This window comes from Stegodyphus dumicola, chromosome 4, assembly GCF_044657685.1.
Source record: "Stegodyphus dumicola isolate Sdum_Otavi_A_Nest chromosome 4, ASM4465768v1".
NCBI classification, from domain to species: domain Eukaryota; kingdom Metazoa; phylum Arthropoda; class Arachnida; order Araneae; family Eresidae; genus Stegodyphus; species Stegodyphus dumicola.
In genome coordinates, this window is record NC_140771.1 from 29915170 (window position 1) to 29930105 (window position 14936).

At 33.0% G+C, this 14936-nt stretch overlaps 1 protein-coding gene across 1 annotated transcript in view; it reads right to left on the reverse strand.

Moving 5' to 3' along the window:
* LOC118193010 (putative G protein-coupled receptor No18) overlaps nucleotides 1-8330 on the reverse strand; it is a 184106-nt gene extending 175776 nt beyond the window's left edge. The window contains exon 1 of the mRNA XM_085814658.1: nucleotides 8194-8330. The gene's annotated coding sequence lies outside the window, so the exon portion shown is untranslated. The remainder of the gene's footprint in view (nucleotides 1-8193) is intronic.
* Nucleotides 8331-14936: the final 6606 nt, after the last annotated feature.

The following is a 14936-nucleotide window of genomic DNA, read 5'->3' on the forward strand; positions in this document are numbered from 1 at the left end:
AGATTTTCTTGCCACGCACGTAAAGAGTGATATTCTATCGCGGGAGAGACAATTTTCTGCATCGAAAGGTTTACTTTTAGCAAAATTAGGAATTTCGAGTCGGACTGGAAATAAATGTGAATATGAGAAAGACTCACAAAAAATATTCTCGTTTGGAAGGACGTTTGGGTTTTGTTCGTGTATCTCGCGGAGACACTGAACAACGAATTTTCTGACCTGACTTAAACCACTTTCGTATGTCCATTAGCGACGGATATTCAAGAATATTTAATCTAACTGCATAGTTTTAAATCAGGTAAACCAACATACGTAATCAATGCAGCAGCTACTAAATCAGACTATTGTAATTATACATATATTTGTGAAAATGCTGGGGGTAAAAGCATGGAACACTTTCTATTCAGTAAACAACAGGGTTAAACAAAACGCAAAATCGGGGAGTTATTCGTAATACCACCATACCTGAACATAATCAATATCAGGTCCATTATTCATTGGATCCGAAAAGAAGATGGCTTAAGTCATTTGAGAAGGCCTTGGAAAATTTATGGGTAGAATAAGAGATTGTCCACCTCCTTTCCGAACTTTTAATTGAAAATCAGAGCTCTTCTGCCATTCTTATACTACCACAAATCTCTCGACGTCAATGTCGACTGCCCTCGATTTTCAATAAAGTTCTCGAGGTATTCTTGGCGGTATTTTTAGTTCCCTCCACTCTGCAAAGATATTGTACATATTCAAACATCCACATCTAGTCTGGGATACGAACTATGGCCCAAACATATGACAGAAGCAAAGTTAATCGCGTGCCGACTAGGGCAAGAAAGCGCATTATTGGTATTTAATTCAAACTGTAAAGCACTGCAGCCATTTTCATCTGCAACTCCTACTGTAGAGTTAGTGAATGCAATAGTTTTAATCGCTGAAAACTATTCTTCTAAAATAATATTTTTGCCAATTTTCGATGGTTTTTTTAGTACTTAATATTGTTGGCGTGTAACGTTCTCCTACTACTTTCTACATTATAATTATTACATCGCATGATAGCAGATGAAACGAATATTTCACCCCAAATTGGTAGAAACGTAGACATTTAATAAACAAAATAAAAACTGTCTGATAAAAATCGGAAATATTTCTAGTTTACAGCATGATTTGTATGATTTTACATTACATGAATCACTACGTTTAAAGCTAGAGTGGCTTTTTAATATTTTATAAAAAAATATTAAGATAATTATTCTGAAGTTTTACATACAGTTAGGTTTTAAGTTACCTCTTGGCTTATGCCACAATTCCCTCTGAGAACAAAAAGTTACGCAAATTGAAAGACTTGTGACATTCTTTAAAAGGATGAGTTAACTTTAACAATAGTCTATTAGCGCTTCCACCCTATCGTCTCTTCTGCGAACTGTAGTCTGTTACTTTCGAAGCAATTTTCTCTATTTTGCTTCATAACTGTAGTGGCGATTGCTGCAGACGATTGTCGAGGCTTCCAATTTGCTAAAATCCCCTAACACTAATTTGCGCGGGATGTTGATGACACATATTATACGATCAAGGGTCATTTTGACATTGCTTATTTCAGAATAACAAACCACAGTACTTGCTTTATCGGCGAAAGAACAAAAGGTAGATAAATACATGTGCTTTTCGACAAGCGATTACGATTTTAAATGTAGTGTTTTGTGATATCATAAATTCAGTATTGAGCAAGCAGCTTTATCTTTTAAATGCTTTTCGATACGGCAAACCTCGTTTTTGCTTACATTATCATTTCAGTTATAAACCACCAGGGGTAATTATGGATATTAATCCGACTTGTTTTTGTGTCTGCAGTTATATACTCGTTAACGGCAGTAACAGATATATCTAAATCTCCCAACAGGTGACAGGTGATAGGTGACGGAGGACGGGGACGCCTGGTGTTTAACGGAGGTAAACAGTCATATGTCCCACGCCCTCCCCTATATAGATACAAGAACTCCCTGGGGTCCCACAAGGGCGCACCGGGAGTTACTGAGCCTTCATGAAAACGTTTACATGGCCATACAAGGGCTATTCCAGTTTGACATTGGTTCTGTACAGATTCTTATGTTAATAGTTGACCTGGGTGTTCATAGGCCATAATGCATACATGAAACATAACATTACATACATGATATATGACATGACATTAAACTAATACATAATACTTGCATGAATTAGTACATACATACTTTACACTTCACATGACATTAGACTACACATACATAATGCGTGACATTAATCTACACTTATTAGAGTTATAACCTGACTGTATACTACGTTAAGCTAATTGTATTGCGAACTTGCTAAGTTACTTTATAACTGGATTACTTATAGTTTACATTATTGCTATTACTTCTTAAATGACATTATGCTATATAACAAGATAGGCACACATACTTTGCCTTATAATCTCCCAACATATGCTCTTTGATTAACGTACTTGATAGCACTTATTATTGCAATTAAATGGTCATAAGGATAAAAAGAATAAGAATTAAATGAAGGCCACTGTGGCAGAACTTATCAAATTTCTGCACATCGCTAACAGGATGAACCGATACCGAATAGTTGCATAAAGAAGCTATTCCAGGTAATTAATATTTAAATTTAGGCCTAAGACGAAATTTAGATCACTGTGGAAAATAGTTTTATTCTGCAGTAGAGCAAGAATTTAAATTTGCTATACCATGATCCATTTATAATATAACATATGTATCCATTCACAATGTAGTTTAAGTGTCCATTTAAAATTTTAGTGTATTTATTATGTAAAACATGATAATATGATGCGTAATTTTGAAACGTTTATAATTTTTTAAATTACTTTCTTTTTATCCCAAAAGGTAGTCAGCCCAGAAGGGTGATTAGTCTCGAAACGACATTTTGCGTCGAATCACTAAAAGCGCTGAATCACTTTTCAAATTGTTGCCACCTATCGCCATGTATTATATTTAAAGAAATTAAATAATGAAGAATTTGCATGGATATATGTATGTTTCTCGCACTGGGAAAAAGCAATGGTACCTAGAGCCATCAAATTTCGAATACCATAATCCTTCAACTATAACTATGGGCAACAGGAAGCCCGAAGTTTGAATTTCGAATTTATTTTTATTATCTATTTCATATTTTCTAAAACTTAAAGGAATTTTTGCTTAAAAATTCAACGATTTCAAAGCGAATAATGGCAACACTGTACGGAATGCAAAACTTTTATTTCCAGTGCACGAGACTATCTATTGGAAATTTTAAAGATATGTTGTTTTTTAAATATTTTTAGCCTAGGGGCGTTAGTCCAAATGCTCATGAAACGTGTACATGTGTGTAAATGAAAACAACACCCATTTGGGAGTAATATAAATTATGAAAGCCTTCAATTTTTTTATCCAATATTTTTTTAATCACTGCTACAACTAGCTACGACTATTCCTAATTTTTGGGAGCAAACGGGAACCTTTGGAAAATTTTTAATGGCCTTTTACGACAACCGTGACATAAAATAATAAATCTGGATAACCTTAATTTACAACTCGTTCATTTGGGGACATGCCGAACATTACCTAGCGAATTAAAATTAGAAATCCTTAGAAAATGCAATTATAAAGCTGCTGAAAATATTTTCTGTAATATTAAAAGCCATAAAAGTACGGTAAATGCTCTGCTGACCTCTCCATTATATAACTAGCTACCTCTAAAAATGACCAGTACATTTTTAAATGAAATAGAGGAGGAGTATTTTTAATAATAATAGGATTTCTTAAGACTATAACTCTTTAATCCGACATATGCAGTCAAATATGCAGTAAGGCGAGCAGAAAGGAATACCTAATTTTGCTACCAAACTGAAACATTTTACGTACTGCATAAATCGAAGAGTTATATTTCAATTTCATGTCATAGGAAAATTACCTTTATGAAACAAAGTAGTCTAATCATTAATTCAGTGTAGTTTGTTTGTTTTCACAGTATGTGAATTTTTAGAATTAATTTTTAACAGATTCCAACAAGTCTGCCGAATGATAATTGACAGCGTTTTTTACCATAGCTCAATTTGGTTTTTTAATGTATCAACTGCGTACAGAAAAAAATTTTATTAAAGTTAATCATTTCTTTTATCCAATGAACATCAGCTCTGGATTGGAAAGTCTAGCTAAGAATAGCAATAAAGATCTATTCTAAAGCGGAAAAAATCAACGGAGACATCTGAATTGCGGAAATAAAGTACACAAAGATGAGGAATTAACTCGAGTCAATAGGTTTTGTACGTACGAAGACGTTCGGGGTGGTTGGGAAGATACTGGGTATGAAAAGAAGACTAATTTCCCTTGAAAATCTACGACGGTTATTGCTGAAAACTCGACGCTGTTTCTTCAATGGTAAACCTGGCATCAATAAAGATTCTGCCATGGAAGATCTTGGGAAAAAAGAACAAAATTTGTTTGGAAGCGGCATATAAATGCACTAAACCGGGAATTAGTCTATGTGACAATTTAAGCAACACAGTGGGCTTAAAGAACAAGTAGAATGTGTCTACAGAGTTTAAAAATTAAGTTTATAAAAGTGGAAAAACGCCTTAACGATTAATATATAATTCATTTAAATCCTCAGAATGCTTAGCAAGCTCATTCATAAGCCTTAGCAATTAATGTATGATTCTTTTAAATCTGTAGAATGCTTAGTAAGCTCATGCAACTACTTCATTCCTTCTCAGAATCCACCTTTATAAATACTGTTATAGGGTTCCTCACTTTGTAAATGCTAAGTTATTGTTGAACGTGAAGAATCTTAAGAACAGTTAAGCGAATAATCGCTTGATTTCGTGTGACAAGAAATAACAAGATGAAAGGGTAAATAACCCTTTATTATTCAAAAAGATTTAACAGAACTCTGTCTTGGAGTGTACAATAAAAGCCGTCACTTGGGCTTGAACTTAAGAGGCTAAGAAGTAAACTAAAACTAATCTAAACTAAAGAGATATAGCCGAAGCTATGAAGATTCTAAATGAGTTGGCCCCTTAAAGCTAATTTACTGCGAAGCAATCAAGGGCCTGAGTACGGCCGAGCGTAATAACAGCTTTAAGAGAGAGTAGCCCAGAAGGCGAACGCGCGTCAATCAGAAACTCTGATTCTCTCTGACTCAGCAAATAGAACTTCGCTGTCAAATACCGCTCTTCCTCATTATGTATTCAGACGTGATTCTTAAACTACTTTCTGGCCCGAAGTAGTAAGCTGAAGTTAAGAATTTGACAGGAAAGGAACTTAAAATTTAACTGTTAATAAAATTAACATAATCCTTACACTGTTTAAGTCTATGGTTAGTTTCCTGAATCGCTTCAGTGTTATTAAAATAAGGATTTTTAAGTAAGTCTTCGTTTTAGGGAAGAGGAAGTAGTCTGAAGGTACCAAATGTGGTGAATAAGGAGATGGAACGATACGAAATGTGACCTTTTTCTTTGGTAGAAATTACTTGGTGAGAAAGGGATTTTATGACGGCGCATTGTCACAGAAAACGAAAGCAAATGTTTTTTATTTAAAATCTTCCATAACAATTTTGTGAGCAGCATTTTTACTGAAGTTAAGTTCATCATTTGAAGAGACAGGTGTCAGTATTTCAGCAAAAGTCTTTGAGCTGTTTTAATGTTTTTATCCGTTCGAGACTGCAAAGGGCTACAACGCCTGGGTTCATCATAAACATTTTTGCAATCATCACGAAGCTGTCCACACGAAGGAGAAGATTGAGTTGATATCCGTATGCTTCGTATGTTCCTGTTGCTTGATCTATGTATGCTTTATTTCCGTATTTCGGACGTCTCCACTGCTTTTATTCCTCTTTATAGCAAAATGTTTTTGCTACGCTGGGCTCAGCTTTCGAATCCGTGACAGCGGATGTTATTGACTCAAAAAAGAAACAATTAAATGTATAGAAAATGTTTTCTGTAAGCAGATAATATGTCAGGAAAAGCAAATTAAGGTATATTAGGAAAAGCAAATTGAGATATATTAAGAGAGGCAAATTGAGCCTTTCCTGTCTGAGCATCTGCTCTAGTGTAATATATCCGTTCATACTGAGCCAAAAGCAGTTCTTCTGTATATTTTAGTTCTTGCTGCAATCGATTGAATTGATTACTAAAGTTTTCTCTGTTCAGTGCATTTGCCATTTTTTAAAAACATTCGCGATTGACTTTGAGATTAAGTGATTAACTTTGAGAGTAAAATATTTTCAAAATAAAAAAAGAGTGTTAAATTTAGAGACACTGCTCAAAACTACTAAATACTAAAGCGTACTTTTCAAATTACTGAACAAAATTTAAAATGTTATGTTTTATATGAATTCGTTTTGGATTTGAATATGAATATAATGACGGACCCTGTGTAAAACTCATGCAATATGGCTTAATTTTGAAATGATGCACAGTAAAGAAAAGAACACATAAATAAAATTTAAAATGAAACTTTAGGAACTATTAGAATTTTATCTTAACCTATATATGTGGGCATGTGTGTGCTAGGGTAACTCATATAAGCTAAAACCACTCCATGAATGCTACCAATGCGCTGAAAGTTACACTAAAAATTTAATAGGAGTAATATAAAAAAATAACTTTTTTAGATAGCTAAAACTATTCAAAAATACAATAAGAACTCGAGATGTCAGAGTATAAGAAAGCACAAAAATTAAAAATATAAAAGAAATTTGCTAAAAAGATGTCAATTTTTTAAAATTTTTAAATCTTTTTTTAATTTTTCCTCCTTGATGTATCTAATTTTTGTTTCTTCAGAAAGATTTTATTTTTTCTGTTCTTAAATACTTTATGTATAAAACGATTTATAATGATAAATTCCTCTACGTGATAAAACATAATCGAAATTTTCCGATCATAAGCGTTTTTGCTCTAAATGCTCCTCGGAAAAGCCTCTTTCAGGCATTCCTTATTTTTATTTCTAAATAAAATTGTGTCTTTGTTAAATACACTCTTCCAGTCGACGAAGCATTAGAATTTAATTTATCTTCAATACTGACTACAAAATCGCTTTGCTCTATGCATTTAAGTTAAGTACTTAAAAACGTATCTCACTATGTCTTAACAATATTTTGTGATCGAAAGTTATTTTCTAGCTCAAAGTGCTGTAAATAAAATATGGTTTTGAACCCCCTTTAACTGATCGTATGCGAAGTTTATTCTGTGTACATTATCATTGGTAATAAAAAATAAAATTCGCATGATGATGCTGAAATTGGTTAAGAAAGCACGGTTTGCAAACCGTTACATATATATATATATATATATATACATAAGATATAGATAGATAGATAAGATATATAAAAATGATATAAAAAGAGTTAGACACACATATATCTGTATAATGGTTAAGTTTATATATACATACAGTTTTTTCATCATTCCAATAGCAACATATGCTTACAACAATGCTTTGATACTTTTTTGTTTATGCTATTAAAATTCCAAAAGAAATGCAAAAATAAGCGAACGGAGTTGATAAATTTAAATTATTTTTAGTTGAGTCTTAATTTTTTTAACAAGATAAATATTATTTTCTTTTTCGTTGCTTATCTATCATATTTTGTTTCATAAAAGATTATGTTAGGAAAAATATATTTCTGTTTCAGTATAAAAAGTGAAGCACTATTTTTCCCTTCATTAAAAATTAAAGAACACTTAATTAAAATTAAGTAAATTAAGTAGTAAAGTAATTTTTCTTTGACGTAATACGGACCTAATCTCTATTTAATATAAAGCAAATCAACAAAACGTTTTTCCTCCTCTGTAGTAACTATGCAATTTCATTTCTGTTCTTTCCTGCAGTAAATTAATCGAAAGAACTATTATTATTTTTAAAAAATCGAATACATGGTCTATTTCTCTTCAATAAAAATAAGACATTATACCTTCATCAAAGCGAAATAATAACATCATAAATAACATCAGGACGTGAATCAATTAAGTATTTTTCTCTCTTACTTAAAACATTGAAAAAGAGGCATTAAGAATACGGAAATAATCAACGAGAAATTTAATTTTACCCGATTAGACGAATAAAAAACAAGTCATTCCAATATGGAATATCTAAGAGTAACTAAATTACTTTTATTGTATAACTGAAACTAAATTGCCCGTATCATGACATAAAAATTATGTCCTACCTCGGATTATCCTGATGAAGTTGGTGTCTCAGGAATATTCCCGCGTTTGAGGGGGTCGTCGCATGCCCCCGATATCAGGAGCCGGTGCGGCGAGGGTAAAAGCACGGATGTTTCTCTTGCCACACTTTAGTATATCCAGTACCCAGTTGACTGCGTGTTGCGGAGCGGTGTCATCATTTTTTGGTCGATAGAAGCAGCGGAGGAAATTTGGCGAACGCCAAGCCTGAAGCCAATCTCTTTCTCTTGAATGAACGGAAAGAGAACAGTTCCGCGCTGTGCTTTGCTACAAAATGTTAACCCTTTGGAATGGGAGAGCTTTTAGGATGCACAGCTATTAACTAGCGGCACTTTTGTCCCATGATTTTCAATGCAAATGCAAAAAAAAGAGAGAGAGAAATCCTTCCGTTTCTTTCTTAGGCGATAGGCGAAAGATTATTATGTAAACGAGTACATAATCTATGAACTTTGAAAAACTTCTTTTTCTTAGAGAATATGAATGGTATTCTTTACATTAACTGCTATAAAAATTATCATTTTTTAAATATGTTATAAATTACGTTTCATTGATATTTCAATTATTAGAATGAAATAAAACTAAAAAAGAAACCAAATGAATATTCCGTATCGAAATACGTGAGACACCATCTTAGAAATGCGTTTCATTTATTACGATATCTATGTAAGGGATAGAAATTTTTTAATTTGAAATATCTTAAATGTAATCACACTCATCACAGCTGCATATATTACAAAAAACCGATGTTGGGTTTTATTGCGAAAAGTTGGAAAAATAATGATAACTAAACTATGTATCTTTGGAAGATACAAGAAGTAAACGGACAATGAATGGGGTAACAGCAGTGACAGCAGTTGCTGTTATAATATTTTTTAGTTATTTCATCCCCAGCAGCACGTAATTTAATTGTATTTAATTGAATATATACAATCATTCATTATATGTAAATCCTCCCTTAAAGTAAATTGCTCATTTGTAAAAATAAATCACCTGTACAGCTATAAATCTCTTCTTTAATTAATTTTCTTTAATGCTATTTATGACTTTGCTTCTTAACTTCTGACGATGTTAATTCTTTACAGTATTTGTTCTTCTTTCATTTTGTTTTGAATACTGATATAATTTACATAACCAAATAAACTTTGGTTTAAATTGTGTCAAAAGATAGGCAAAACGTTAATAATATATCTCAGTTAGTTGTAACACTGGCTATTCCTCTTTCCTATATTTCTTATCTACCCTCCAATCAATAATTGTTTTGAATTAGACCAGGTGCACCGGTACGATCTGTTCAATCCAAAATTGACTGTATTAAAAAACGGTTTTTCTGTCAGTTATATAATATATAACGTTAGAAAAATCTTTTATTAACTAAAAAAGCTACAAATATTCAAAAAATTTACCAGTAGCACACATTTAAAATTAAATGTATTTAAAAATACATGTTTCAATAGCATTCCTTATTCAAGCAAATTAAGCCGAAAGTTATTATCAAGACGATCGGTCTCCGGCCTATTAAAAGTTTATGGACACCTCGATGGTAGATAGAGCAGTGCGATGAATTATCGAGGAGTGAATTTATTGTTTCTAAATACCTCAACTAGTTAAACAATTACAGACTAATTATATTTGAAGCACAAATAATAATTAAAGAATAACAACATTTTGAAGATTAATTGTTTGTGATATGACTTGCAAGATAAAATAAACATGTTTCGTGCTGCACACCATTACTCTTTGCATAGAAAATAAATAAATATAGAATAAGGTAAATATCGTAGCAGTCAGAAACTTTTAGCAAAAGCTTGTGAAGGAACTATTTTGCATCAAAATTTCATAATCTGACGTAAACGTAAACACGAATTTCAATTGTAGGAAAATAACAATCCAGTTATTCCGAGCTTTTAAAATATTCGCACTGGATGTAGTCCCATACTGGATATAGCCCCATACTTGCGCTTGAACATCCTCGTTTAGTGCAATTAAATCTTACTGCATCATAATATCAAGATCAAATACTTATAAATTGTAGCTCATTGGCTCTACGTTGGCATATTCAAATTTTCAGTACCTTAAAAACTAACATTAAAGTTCTGCAAGCGACTTGCATATCGCAATATGCTCTTTGACGAAGTTTTGCATTCTTCGTGTTTTTTGGTTGTGTTTTCTTGCGTTCCTGGGTTTTCCTTTTTTTATTGTATTTCTTTCATGAAAAATTAATATGTATTTTACAACTATTAACTGATTTTTAAAATATAAAAAATATTTTTACTTATTTTCATTTTATATGATTTTTTTCTTACTGTGCGATATATATATATATCGACAAAACATTAACTATCAGTTTTATTATTTTTTGTGATAACTGGAATTTTGATTATTCCGGTCAATGTGACTGTACATATTTGGATATCGATAGCCTGATCATCACTAATAGCGCTTAAAATTTTATCAACACCGTTGGAACTCCTGTACTAGAGGAAATCTGAGCCCAAGAAATAAAAGCGGACTTAATGGATTTTTAATTTAATTAATTTCATGTACAGAGAAAATACTTGACGAATGACATTCGTTTAAGCTTTTCATTTGTTTTATGTGATAAAATGTACAGATACTTAGTTTCATATAAAATGACAAAGTACACTTTTTCCCTTTAGTTCAAGGACTTTTCTTGAGCTCCAACTTTCTAGATGGAGTTCTAGAAGCCTTACCACAGAAATTCGATTGCCGTCTGGGAATGATGGTAGTACTCCTACAAGTATTTTCACTTTGAGTGCTTAAGCCAGTTGCTAAACATAATCCAATGATTACTAAAATGGAAGTTTTCCGCTGATTACAGTAGTGTAAAATAAATCGCGTGTAGACTCTAGGACAATGGATTAGCATCGTGTGCAGCGATGAATCCGTGTTGTTTTTCTAATGAGCATATGCGAACCTGTCCAGTGTCAAGTACGTAATATTACCAGAGTGCATTATTCCCCACTGTGATATAATTTGCTTTTTCTCAATATAGCTGAAAAGGGAATAAGATGGAAGTCTGTTTTTCTTGGTTTCGTCTGACCCACTGGTTTTGTGCTTCAAATTCTGAATGCTTAAAGTTATGACGCCGCACATACTAATTCTGAGTAACTTACCCTGTGGAATTAGCCTTTATTACACTAATGTCCATAAATTAAGGATAATTCGGAGTCACGCGGAAATCGAACTCTAAAATAAATATATCACCTGTAAAATCACTACACACATCTTCAAGAATCATATGCAAATTTCAGGAAGTAACCAGATGACACCGATAGTACGTCACAATGACGAGAGTGTAAGAGAGTCATATATAAGGAATACAGGAAAAAAAGTAAAATTGTTCGCAGGCACTTTATAAGTATTTCAGTGCGATAACTGAATAGTTATGACACAAGGTACGCCTTTGGATGATTTTTTACGTGGTAGAATTATCGGCCGTCTGGAATGTGGGCGTACCCAACTGGAAGTATCAAAGTATTAGACGAACTTGGAATTGCCCAGAGTATCATCTCCAGGCTTTGGCAACGATTCCAAGATGATGGTAATGTGAGTAGACGTTACAGCACAGCTCGCCTCACAGTTACGACGCCAAATGAGGACCGGTATTTGGCAGTTACTGCCAAAAGAAACAGGCCAAGCACAGCCTCAGACCTGTCTCGTCAGCTCTTTTCAGCCACTGGTACGACAATTTCAAGGCAGACCATTTCATGCATTGTGGACACCTTGTGTGATGTTTTCCGACGAGTCCAGGTTTAGCTTGCAGTCTGATTCTCGCCGGACTTTCATATGGAGAGCTCCAGGTACCCGTTACCACCAAGAAAACATCATTGAACGACACCGTTACGGTGGTGCAGGAGTGCTCGTTTGGGGTGGAATTTTTCTGGGTTCCAGAACTGACCTGCATGTTCAAATTGGAACCATGACAAGCCAAATCTATCGGGACGTCATTCTGGAACAACATGTACGTTTGTTTCGGGGCACCATGGGCGCACAGTTTGTGTTTATGGATGGCAACGCCCGTCCTCAACGTGCAAACATCGTAAGCGAATGTCTTCAGTCGGAGAATATCACCCGTATGGACTGGCCAGCATTTTCACCGGACTTGAATCCAGTAGAGCACGTGTGGGACATGCTTGACCGACGAGTTGCAGCCCGTCAACCCCCTCCTACATGTCTACCGGAACTTCGGAGAGCATTGCGTTTTGAGTGATGTAATATCCCCCAAGATCAGATCGATAATTTGATACTCAGCATGCCTAGGCGTTGTACGGACTGTATTGCATCTTCTGGCAGACATACAGTGTATTAACAATCATACCAACCATGTAATATTGGTTTTTTGGAAATAGGTTTTTTTTTTTTTTTTTTTTTTTTGTAATTTGCTCCAGGGAGAAAAAATCGCTAATTTTTTTAATAATATCAAACATATAGCATCTTTTTTTGCTCTTTAACTTTTGTTTAATAAATAAGCTTTAAAAATAAGTCAAATTTGTTTTGCTTCTAACTCTTCCTTTGCCTGATTTTGCATTATCCTTAACTTATGGACATGAGTGTATTTTCAACGTAAAAATTCACCGCTCTATAAAGTGAAATTTATAACCATGTGGTCTTAGGAAATGAAAATGAAAGATCTCGATTGGATAACCAAAAGAACTGGTTCAACCTGGTCAGTCATCTCTGGAATGAGTTTGAGCGCCGAATGAGAACCCACAGAATCGCCCTAAAATCACCGCAGAGCACTTCGCAATATTGCAGCAGAATGGAATGAAATACCTAAAACCATATAGCAAAATTAAATGGGAAATCATCGCAGAACAGTAAAAACAATGAGGGTGGAGAATGGAGGACCTGCGTCACACTAGCGCCACACCACTTCCAATCAAGCAAATTTTTACATTATCCGTTTATTAAGGGGAATTTTTTAATGTTAAATTGCTGTTGTTTTTACTTTTTTCGTGTAAAATTATTTTTGGAAGCCAAGTTTAAGACTTTTCTTGATCGAAGAGTTACTAGAAGGACAAGTTTTGAGAAGTATGGAAAATGAGTTGCTGTTTTTAGCCTGCTCCTCCTTTCATTTCTTATTCCCAGTTCGCTTCATGTCAGTTTCCGCTGTTTAGAGTTTCTTTTGATTTCGCTAGGGGAAGTATAGTCTGTGTGCATTTCTGAGGTTGAAAATTGAGCCTTAAATTATTTTTAATAGTTACCTGGAATTTTCGGAGGTTCATTTCTAAGTTGAAATTTTCCTTAAACTATCAAAAAAACTATCACTATCAAAAACAATAATTAGTCTATCTTTGCCTGAACAAAAATGAAACCCCATTTTGTTTTAAGCATGTTTACAGAAATATGTTAGGTTTACCTAACACATTCTTCTTAGGAACTGTTTTCGACAAAAAAAGTCAATCTTCTTTTGTTTGTAACACAAGGTGAAAACCTTAACAAGAATATTCTATACAGGAATAGTCCAAATAAGAAAAAACTTAATTCGGATGGCAACTTGAGCGAATGTTTAAAACTCTGACTCTAGAGTTGTCCTTTTCTGGAGGAACAAATACAGTCTAGCAAAGCCCATTGGACAGTTTTTAATTTCTAAAAATAAGATTAAAAGTTTAAATTCATAAAAATAAAATATAATTTTCAAAGTATAACTTTCCTATAACCTTTCTTTTGTAATAAATACTTTTCCAAAACTAAAATATTCAGTTTTAAAATTATTAATTTTTATTTTTGTCATTTTGGAAAAAACATATGACCCTGTTAAGTCTTTAAACACATTTGAAGACAATACGGTCTTTGACCATGAGTTGGACTACAAATAAAATCCTCTGCAACAAATGCAGTATGTAATAAAATTTTCTTTGGTTATTTAGGAATTATTTTATAATAATTCTCAGTATTCTTAATATTTCTTAAATATTTTTAATAAAATTTAAGAATTATTATTTAATTAAAAAGTCAGTCTTAATTAAAGGTTTCTTAATATTGTGAAATTTTTATGTGCCTTTATTATGGCTATTTCGAGATAGCAGGTATAATTATAAATTGGTGAAAATTAGTATAGTAATTATTAATTTGAGTTTAGAAGAAGAATCATATATTAGAGAATTTTCTGAAATGTTTGCTTTAAAGTATTTCATATTTTCTAATTAAGAAGCTTTATTCAAATTGCAGAGTGATCCAAATAATGTACCCAAACTGCACCAAAAAGCATACTGTTAGAATTGTTTTTATATTTCAGTGACATATTATATTTTATAGTTGTCTACGTGTTTCTTAATTCTAAAGTAGTAGCAGTCAGAGAAATCTTGTTAATGACCTTTTGAGGCTAGGGAGCACAGGGCATGTGCCCAGCTAGTAGAATATTCATAGTACATAAAGATGGTATTAAAACAAAAGCAATAAATTTTTTCCCTAGAGTTATATATGCAAAGCGCGTCCCCATTAAAAATTTTGAAGATAAGTTTAAAGCTAAATTTTCGAGGCTACAATACATAAATTTGAAAAAGCTTATAGACTGGTGAATGTGCTTAAAAGTGAGGATATTCGGCAGTTTCAGCTTTTCCTGCAGTAAAATTACATTTACGTGTGTCGCATGTAATGTTATTCATGCACAAATAAAAGTATAATTGTATTCATATATTATCTGGATATACTTCTGCTTGGTATATCCAGTCCTGCAGAATTCAAAGCGGAAGTACACTTTCCT